The sequence below is a fragment of the Arachis ipaensis genome, chromosome B4, assembly GCF_059453495.1.
Source record: "Arachis ipaensis isolate K30076 ecotype BB chromosome B4, ASM5945349v1, whole genome shotgun sequence".
Lineage (NCBI taxonomy): Eukaryota > Viridiplantae > Streptophyta > Magnoliopsida > Fabales > Fabaceae > Arachis > Arachis ipaensis.
Window position 1 is genome coordinate 102,003,440 of NC_142439.1, and position 9,194 is coordinate 102,012,633.

Sequence of the window (9,194 nt, forward strand, 5' to 3'; positions counted from 1 at the left end):
AATTTCCTGCACATGGCGTCCGTCACGCGTGTGCGTCATTGGAGATTTTCCTTGCCACGCATATGTGTCAGTCACGCGTACGCGTCATTTGTGCTCTGTGCCAGGCACGCGTCTGCATCATCCATGCGTGCGCGTCGCTTGCGTTTTTGCTCTAGGCAGGCATCCGCGTCGTCCATGCGTGCGCGTCGCTGCCATTTTCTTCAAAACTCCATTTTGTGCGTTCCTTCCATTTTTGCATGTTTCCTTTCTGTCCTCTAAGCAGGCCCTATGAAGCCTGAAAATACTTAACACACAGATCATGGCATCGAATGCTAATAAAGGATAATTAAAATTAAAATTTTTAAGGCATAGGAAACATGTTTTCACATATATCATAGAATAAGGAAGGAATTGTAAAACCATGCAATTCTTATGAATAAGTGGGTGAAGAATTGATAAAAAATACTCAATTGAGCACAAGATAAATCATAAAATAGTGGTTTATCAACCTCCCCACACTTAAACAATAGTATGTCCTCATGCTAATTTTAAGAGAAAATGAAAAAGAGTGAAAGTAGAATGGTGAAATCTTATGCAATGCAATCTATTCTAAATGCAAGCTACCAAAATGCATCATGCAATTCTAATTATTATCCACCTATATATATAGAGCTTACATGTGGTTAAATTGAGTTAAATTCTTCAAGGAAACATATATGCACAGCCAAGGCTAAATTATGTTAAAACACATTCACAATTGAGTTGAGTTAATCAAAAGATTTCACAAACTTGCAAGATAATCAATAATTAAATATGGATATATGGAAATGAGCCATTGAACCCTCACTGGATTTGTGTATACACTCTAGTCACTCAGTGTTTGGGGTTAATCACTTTATTCTTCTCTAGTCATGCTTTCTAAAACTTTGTTCTTCATCAAACCAATCTACAAATATTCAATGTACACATGCAAATATCATGAGGTCTTTTTCAAGGTTGTAATGGGGATAAGGTAAAGGTGGGGCATATATATAAGGCTAAGTGAGCTATAAATTGAATCCTTGATTAGTCTAAGATCTCACTTAGTATATACATACTCTGTACAATTTTAAAATTATGCCTAGCTTCCCATAATTTTCCCACTTTCTTGTCACATACTCATGCATCAAAATTTTTGTAATTTTATCCTATGTGCATTGATCTTTTTACTAAACTTATTATTGGGGTAATTTTGTCCCCTTATTTATTTATTTACTTAAAAGATTTTTTTTTAAAAAAGAAAACATAACATTATCAATGCACATGGATTCTTTTAATTATTTAAGTTTCACACGAGCATGCTCCCAAATTCTGATTATTTTATCCATTTAATCCTTTCCTATCAACCCATGTTCCCACATTTTCCCACACTTAATTGTTACACAGTCTCTATCTTTAGCTAACCAAAGATTCAATTTGGGATAATTGATTTGTTTTTCTGCTTAAGGCTAGTGATGTGGTTATAGAATAGAAGAGGATTAAAAGGCTCAAGGAGGCTAACAAGGGTGACATAAAAGGATAGTCTTATTTTGGAAAAAGTGAGCAAAGAACAAGTGATGGCCTCAATCATATGCAAGAATGTAAATACATTGAATATTGGACATATAGAATGAAACAAAGTAAAGTCTGCAATTATAGTGAAGAAGGGAAAAACACACAGGAATGAAAACTATGGTTAAATAATGTAACCATGCAATTAGGCTCAAAAACTCACGGGTTGTGTGTTCTTTGGCTCAAAAACCATATATCAGTTATGTATATCATGCAAGTAGGAATTAAGAGTTTCCATTCAACTCAATGTGAATCTTTGAGTGGCTCGTATAAAAATAAGTATTTTCTTTGAAAAATGTTGTCAATTTACCAACATTTATTGTTATATATATATAAAGTGGGTGGATTGTTGTGATTCTGAAAGCCTAAAATTTCTAGTTTACTCTTTTATTTTCAATTAAACCAAATTATTATATGCTAAAAGGGTAAACTAAACTAAATAATCCATATCTTCTATATCACAACTAATAAGCTAAAAGTGAAAATTAAGCTAAATATCTAAGAAGGGTGTGAAGAAGTGTCATCTCCGGAAGGGTGCTCTGCTGGTGTCTTTATGGTGGCTTGAGGGGCTGCAGTCTGTGTGAGTGTCTGGGGATCTGCCTGCTGAAGCGGAGGCTCTGTCTGTAAAGGGACCTGTGGATCGGCTGGCTGTATCTGCTGGGGCTCCTCATGATGTGGCGCAGCCTGCTCGGGTCCTGCCTGCGCAGCCTTGGTGCACGAAATTGTGATCTCAGGCAACGGCGCCAAAAACTCTGTACGCACGTCTTAATAAATTGTTTTTCATTCACAACTTCGATACAACTAACCAGCAAGTGCACTGGGTCATCCAAGTAATAAACCTTACGTGAGTAAGGGTCGATCCTACGAAGATTGTCGGCTTGAAGCAAGCTATGGTCACCTTGTAAATCTCAATCAGGCGGATATAAAATAGTTATGGAGTTTTCGAAAATAAATAATAAATAGACAGAAAATAAAGATAGAAACACTTATGTATATCATTGGTGAGAATTTACAAGTGTAAGGACATCACCATTGTCAATGGCTACTTTTCATCCTCTCTGGAAAATGGTCCGATGCGCTGTCACTGCATGGCTAATCGTCTGGAGGCATCACCGTGGTCAATGGCTGCATCCTATCCTCTTGTGAAAATGGTCCAAATGCTCTATCACAGCTGATGCCAGGGCATCTTGGCCAGTTTCACTGACCTTTTCTTTACTGTTTTTAGGTTAGTTTCATGCATTTCTTTAGGAAATAAGCTAGTTTTGGGTAAATATTCACTTATGCCTTGACTCAAGCATACATTGTGCATTTTACATAATTTCATGAGGATTTTGCATAAGTTTAGTGACAAATATTATGTTGCATTACTCATGACTTGGACTAGAGCTTTGATGCACTTTGTTGCTTGATTTCAGGACCAAAAAGAAGCAAGAAAAGGGGAGGTAACTTGCAAGATTAATGAGAAAAGTGATTGCCAATAACACTCTCAAAAAGCCATCAATGCCCATGTTAGAGAGTCACGTTAACCAAGTTAACGTGAACTCTAACGTGGAGAAGAGAAGTTGAGCCAACGTTAGTGACACTCAACATTGTCATTAACGTTGGCAATTACTCATAAGTGGCCACGTTAAAAGCCACGTTAACCTAGTTAACGTGGCCTCTAACGTTAAGGAGGGAAGAGAAGCCAACGTTAGTGACACTCAACATTATCACTAACGTTGGCCTATGGTGCAAAGTACCACGTTAACTCCCACGTTAACTTGGTTAACGTGGGAACTAACGTAGAGGATGAAGAGTTGTCGACAACGTTAGTGACACTCAACATTGTCACTAACGTTGAAGCAACCACACAACCCCCAAGAGTCACGTTAACTTCCACGTTAACTTGGTTAACGTGGAAGCTAACGATGAGAAATGAAGGATGAGCCAACGTTAGTGACACTTAACATTGTCACTAACGTTGGGATGGCTAAAAGATGGCCACGTTAGAAGCCACGTTAACCTAGTTAACGTGGACTCCAACGTGAGACCTAGGGGCACATTGGAACGTTAGTGACAATGTTGAATGTCACTAACGTTCTCGAAGGATGGCAAAGGCCACGTTAGAAGCCACGTTAACCTAGTTAACGTGAGCTTTAACGTGAAGCAAGAAGGGGGACACTGGAATGTTAGTGACAATGTTGAGTGTCACTAACGTTCTCGAAGGTTGACAAGGCAACGTTAAAAGCCACGTTAACCTAGTTAACGTGAGGCAAAGGGGTGCATTGGAACGTTAGTGACAATGTTAAGTGTCACTAACGTTCCCGAACTTAGACTTTCACTAAATGATTAACACTCCTTACGCCCTGAGCTGAAGTCTCTGCCCACTTCGCACTTTCTCTCTGCAAGTAAAGCCAAGCCCAAATAAAGAAAGGAACTGCTTCAAACTCAAGATCCAAAGGCCCAAGACTTGAAGAGTAAACTAGAAGCTGAGAAGAGTAGTATATATAGGAGTAGCTTTGAATTGTAAAGAAGTTCTGGAAGCTGGGGGAAAAAGGAGAACTACTCTCTGTATTTTACTTTCTTTGCAAATTTCTAGTTTTATGATGTATTCTCCATCTTTGTTTTCATTTTCAAGAGCTATGAACAACTAAACCCCTTTTATTGGGTTAGGGAGCTCTGTTGTAATTTGATGGATCAATACTAATCTTCATTATTCTTCTTCTATCTTTCCTCTTGATTTTACTTGAAAGCTTTCGATCTTCATCCAATTGAGTAGTTATCTTGGAAGAGAAGCTATTCAAACTTGGATCTCTTTTGAACCTTGGAAGAGGAATGAAGAGATCAAGCTAGAAATGCTTTCTCATGCTGGACCAAATTGGGTTTGGATGGGTATGTGACTATAACCCTCTCAATACTTGGTTTGGGAAATGCATGTGGTATAATCAGTGACCATACTTCATCTCTTCTCATGAGCAATTGACCAAGGAATTGGCTATTGATCAAGATTTGAGAGATTGAATTGCAAGAAATTGCAATTCAATCACTTAAGATTGCCAAGGAGATCAATGAGTGCATTGATTGAGGAAGAGATGAAAATGAACTTGATCCAGAGAATTGCAACATCTCATAAGCCCAATGAACTCCCCATCTCTGATCTTACCCATTCTCTTTAATTTCTGCCATTTACTTTTATGAGCAAATCCCCCATTCCCATTTACAATTCTGCAATTTATTTTCAGTTATTTACTTCCAGTCCTTTAATTCTAGCATTTACTTTTCTGTTATTTTACATTCCTGCCATTTTATTTTATGCAACTCTTAACCCAATTTCTAGATTAGCTCAACTAGAACATTCTTCTAATTAAAGTTGCTTGATCAATCAATCCCTGTGGGATTCGACCTCACTCTATTGTGAGTTTTTACTTGACGATAACTTCGGTACACTTGCCGAAGGGAGATTTGTTGAGAGACAAGTTTCCCCCGCATCAAGTTTATGGCGCCGTTGCCGGGGATTAATTGTGCATCAACAATGATTAGATTGGAAGATCACTAGATTGAGCATTTTATTTTGTGAATTTCATTTTCTGTTTGAGTGATTTACTTTTTGTTTTAGTTAAACTTCTTCCCTTCTCCCTCTACTCTTTTATTTTTCTTTGTTATTTTCAATTCTGTTTGCTAACCCACTAACTGTTTGATATATTGCATCACCCACAACTAACAGCAATTCTGACACAAATACTGTTTGCACCTAATTTCTCTGCTTGTACTTGTTAGTTGTATGACAGGGAGAAGAAGTGGGGCTTCAACTTCCTTTGATTCTGAACCGGAGAGAACCTTCCTTAGACTAAGGAGGGAGGCAAAAGAAAAACGAGTAGTTGGTGCTGAAGAAGAGGAGGAACAGTTTGAGGAATACTTTGAACCAAACATAGAAGAAAACATGGAAAATCATCATGAAGAAGAGACTCACAACCATGGCAAAGGAGGTGGAGCAAATCATGCTGGGGAGGATAGAAGAGTTTTGGGCTCTTACATTAATCCAAACCCAGGCAACTGTGGAAGTAGCATCCAAAAGCCAACAATCCATGCCAACAACTTTGAACTTAAACCACAGCTCATCACCCTTGTTCAGAACAACTGTTCGTTTGGAGGAGGTGTTCAAGAAGACCCCAATCAACATTTGACCACCTTCATGAGAATATGTGACACAGTGAAATCTAATGGTGTTCATCCTGACGCCTATAGACTGCTCTTATTTCCCTTCTCACTCAGAGACAAGGCAGCCAAGTGGCTGAAATCCTTCCCAAGGGAGAGCTTGACAACTTGGGAGGATGTGGTGAACAAATTCTTAGCAAGATTCTACCCTCCTCAACGAATCAATAGGCTGAGAGCTGAGGTTCAAACCTTCAAGCAACAAGATGGTGAGACTCTGTATGAAGCATGGAAGAGGTTCAAAGACTTAACAAGGAGGTGTCCACCTGACATGTTCAACGAATGGGTCCAGCTGCACATTTTCTATGAAGGGCTCTCTTATGAGTCAAAGAAGGCAGTAGACCATTCATCTGGAGGATCCTTGAACAAGAAGAAGACCATTGAGGAAGCCATAGATGTTATTGAAACAGTAGCAGAAAATGACTACTTCTATGCTTCCGAAAGAGGGAACACAAGAGGAGTGATGGAGCTAAACAATATAGATGCTCTGTTGGCCCAAAACAAGCTCATTACCCAGCAGCTGGCTGACCTCACCAAGAAGATGGAGAGGAACCAAGTAGCAGCAATCTCCACTTCATCAACAACACAAGAAGGAGTGAACGAAGAAGCAGAGGGGAGTCAGGAGCAAGCCAACTACATTGGGAATTCACCAAGGAAAAACTATGATCCATACTCTAAGACTTACAACCCTGGATGGAGAAACCACCCAAACTTTGGGTGGGAAAGTGAGCAAGATCAAAACCAAGACCAGAGACGTTACAACTCCAACAACAATGCAGCGCACCAACAATTCACCCAGAGGACATCTCAACACCCCCACAACAACACTTCTCCACATACTTATCAAAACCAAAATAGCACATCTGCTCCGAACCACTCATCAATTGATGACAAGCTCTCTAAGATTGAAACCTTCATTGAAGGAATATGCAGAGACATTCAAGACAGTAAAGCATTCAGAGAGGAAGTGCAGTCAAACATGCAGAATCAAAATGCTGCCATCACAAAACTGGAAACACAAATCAGCTATCTGTTTAAGCAACTTCCTAACCACAATTTTTGCTATGATGCCCATTCAAGCAAAAGGGAGGAGTGTCAAGCTATTACACTTAGGAGTGGAAAGGAACTGAAGGAACATCCCCAAAAACCACAAGAAGAAGGCTCAAATGAAAAGGGAGAAGAGCAAGATGGAATGCAAGCCCCCACGCCAAGTCTGCAGAAAGAAAAGAAGATACCCCAACTAAACATCTCAAGAGCTCCATACCCCCAGCTATTGAAGAAAAAGGAAGATGACAACCAATTCTTGAGATTTTTGGAAATCTTCAAGAAACTACAAATCAACATACCATTTGCCGAAGCCATAGAACAAATGCCACTTTATGCCAAGTTTTTGAAGGAGCTAATGACTAAGAAGAGAAGTTGGAAGAACAATGAAACTGTGATACTAACTGAAGAGTGCAGTGCTATCATTCAGCATAAACTACCTCAGAAACTGAAGGATCCTGGGAGTTTTCAGATCCCTTGTATTATAGGAGAAATCACAGTAGAAAAAGCTCTTTGTGACTTAGGGGCCAGCATCAATTTGATGTCAGTAGCTATGATGAGAAAGATGAAAATTGAGGAGGCTAAACCAACAAAAATGGCTCTACAACTGGCAGACCGGTCGTTCAAATTCCCTCACGGGATAGTCGAGGATTTGCTAGTAAAAGTAGGAGATTTCATATTCCCAGCAGATTTTATGGTGCTGGACATGCAGGAAGATGCCAAGACCTCCATCATCTTGGGAAGGCCATTCTTGGCCACTGCTGGGGCTGTCATTGATGTTCAGAAGGGTGACCTCACCCTGAGATTACACAATGAAAAGATGACATTCAATGTGTTCAAGGCCATGAGTTACCCACCGGAACAATTGGGGGAATGCATGAGGTTAGATGCACTTGAGGATGAAGTGCAGGAGAATTTTGAAGAAGATGAACCTGAAGAAAACGAGAGATTGGTGGAGGAAGAAGCTGAATTAAGTGAAAAGGCAGTTACAGCAGAAATACATATACCAGATGCACCAAAGGAAGGGAACGAAAAATCAGAAGCACCCAAACCTGAACTCAAAGTATTGCCACCCACTCTCAAATATGCATATCTAGGAGAAAATGAAAACCACCCAGTGATCATAAATTCATCCCTCAGTCAAGATCAAGAAGACGAGCTACTCAAGGTGCTGCGGGAGCATAAGGATGCCATTGGATGGACCCTTGCTGACTTGAAGGGAATCAATTCAGCCATATGCATGCATAAAATACTATTGGAAGATGACGCCAAGCCATCCATTCAATCCCAAAGAAGGCTGAACCCAATCATGAAGGAAGTGGTACAGAAAGAGGTTATGAAGCTTTGGCAAGGAGGAGTCATATACCCAATTTCGGACAGCCCTTGGGTTAGCCCCATACATGTTGTACCAAAGAAGGGAGGGATCACTGTGGTTACCAATGAGAAGAACGAGCTCATACCTACAAGGACCGTCACAGGATGGCGGATGTGCATAGACTACAGGAAACTCAATGAGGCTACACGAAAGGACCATTTTCCCCTTCCATTCATGGATCAGATGTTGGAAAGACTTGCAGGGCACGCTTATTATTGTTTTCTCGACGGTTATTCAGGATACAACCAAATAGTGGTTGATCCAAGAGACCAAGAGAAAACCTCATTTACCTGTCTGTATGGAGTGTTTGCCTATAGGCGCATGCCATTTGGGTTATGTAATGGCCCTGCAACTTTCCAACGCTGTATGCTTTCTATCTTTTCAGATATGATAGAAAAATTCATTGAAGTTTTTATGGATGATTTCTTGGTATTCGGAGATTCTTTTCCTAGTTGCCTACATCACCTCGCCTTGGTATTAAAAAGGTGTCAAGAGACCAATTTGGTCTTGAACTGGGAAAAATGCCACTTCATGGTGACAGGGGGGATAGTCCTTGGTCACAAGGTCTCTCACCAAGGCATTGAGGTTGATAGAGCTAAAGTAGAACTTATTGAAAAATTACCCCCACCCAGTGATGTCAAGGCAATTAGAAGTTTTTTAGGGCATGCTGGTTTTTACAGAAGATTTATTAAAGATTTTTCAAAGATAGCCAAGCCCTTAAACAATCTTCTTGTATCTGATACACCATTCATCTTTGATGAAACATGCATACTAGCATTTGCACATTTGAAAATGTGGTTATCCTCTGCTCCTATCATTTCCCCACCTAATTGGAACCTACCATTTGAATTGATGTGCGATGCATCTGATTTTGCAGTTGGGGCAGTGTTAGGACAAAGGAAAGATAACCTAGTTCGTGTGATATACTATGCTAGCAAAGTCCTTAATGAAACTCAAAGAAATTATACCACTACTGAAAAAGAGTTGCTAGCAATAGTTTTTGCATTTGACAAAT

The 9,194-nt window shown here is 39.8% G+C and overlaps 1 non-coding gene across 1 annotated transcript; it reads right to left on the bottom strand.

The window, feature by feature from the left end:
- Positions 1-5,929: 5,929 nt before the first annotated feature.
- LOC148568601 (small nucleolar RNA R71) lies at positions 5,930-6,033 on the bottom strand. The gene has a single exon (XR_015883074.1). It is a non-coding gene; the product is annotated as a small nucleolar RNA R71 (small nucleolar RNA).
- Positions 6,034-9,194: the final 3,161 nt, after the last annotated feature.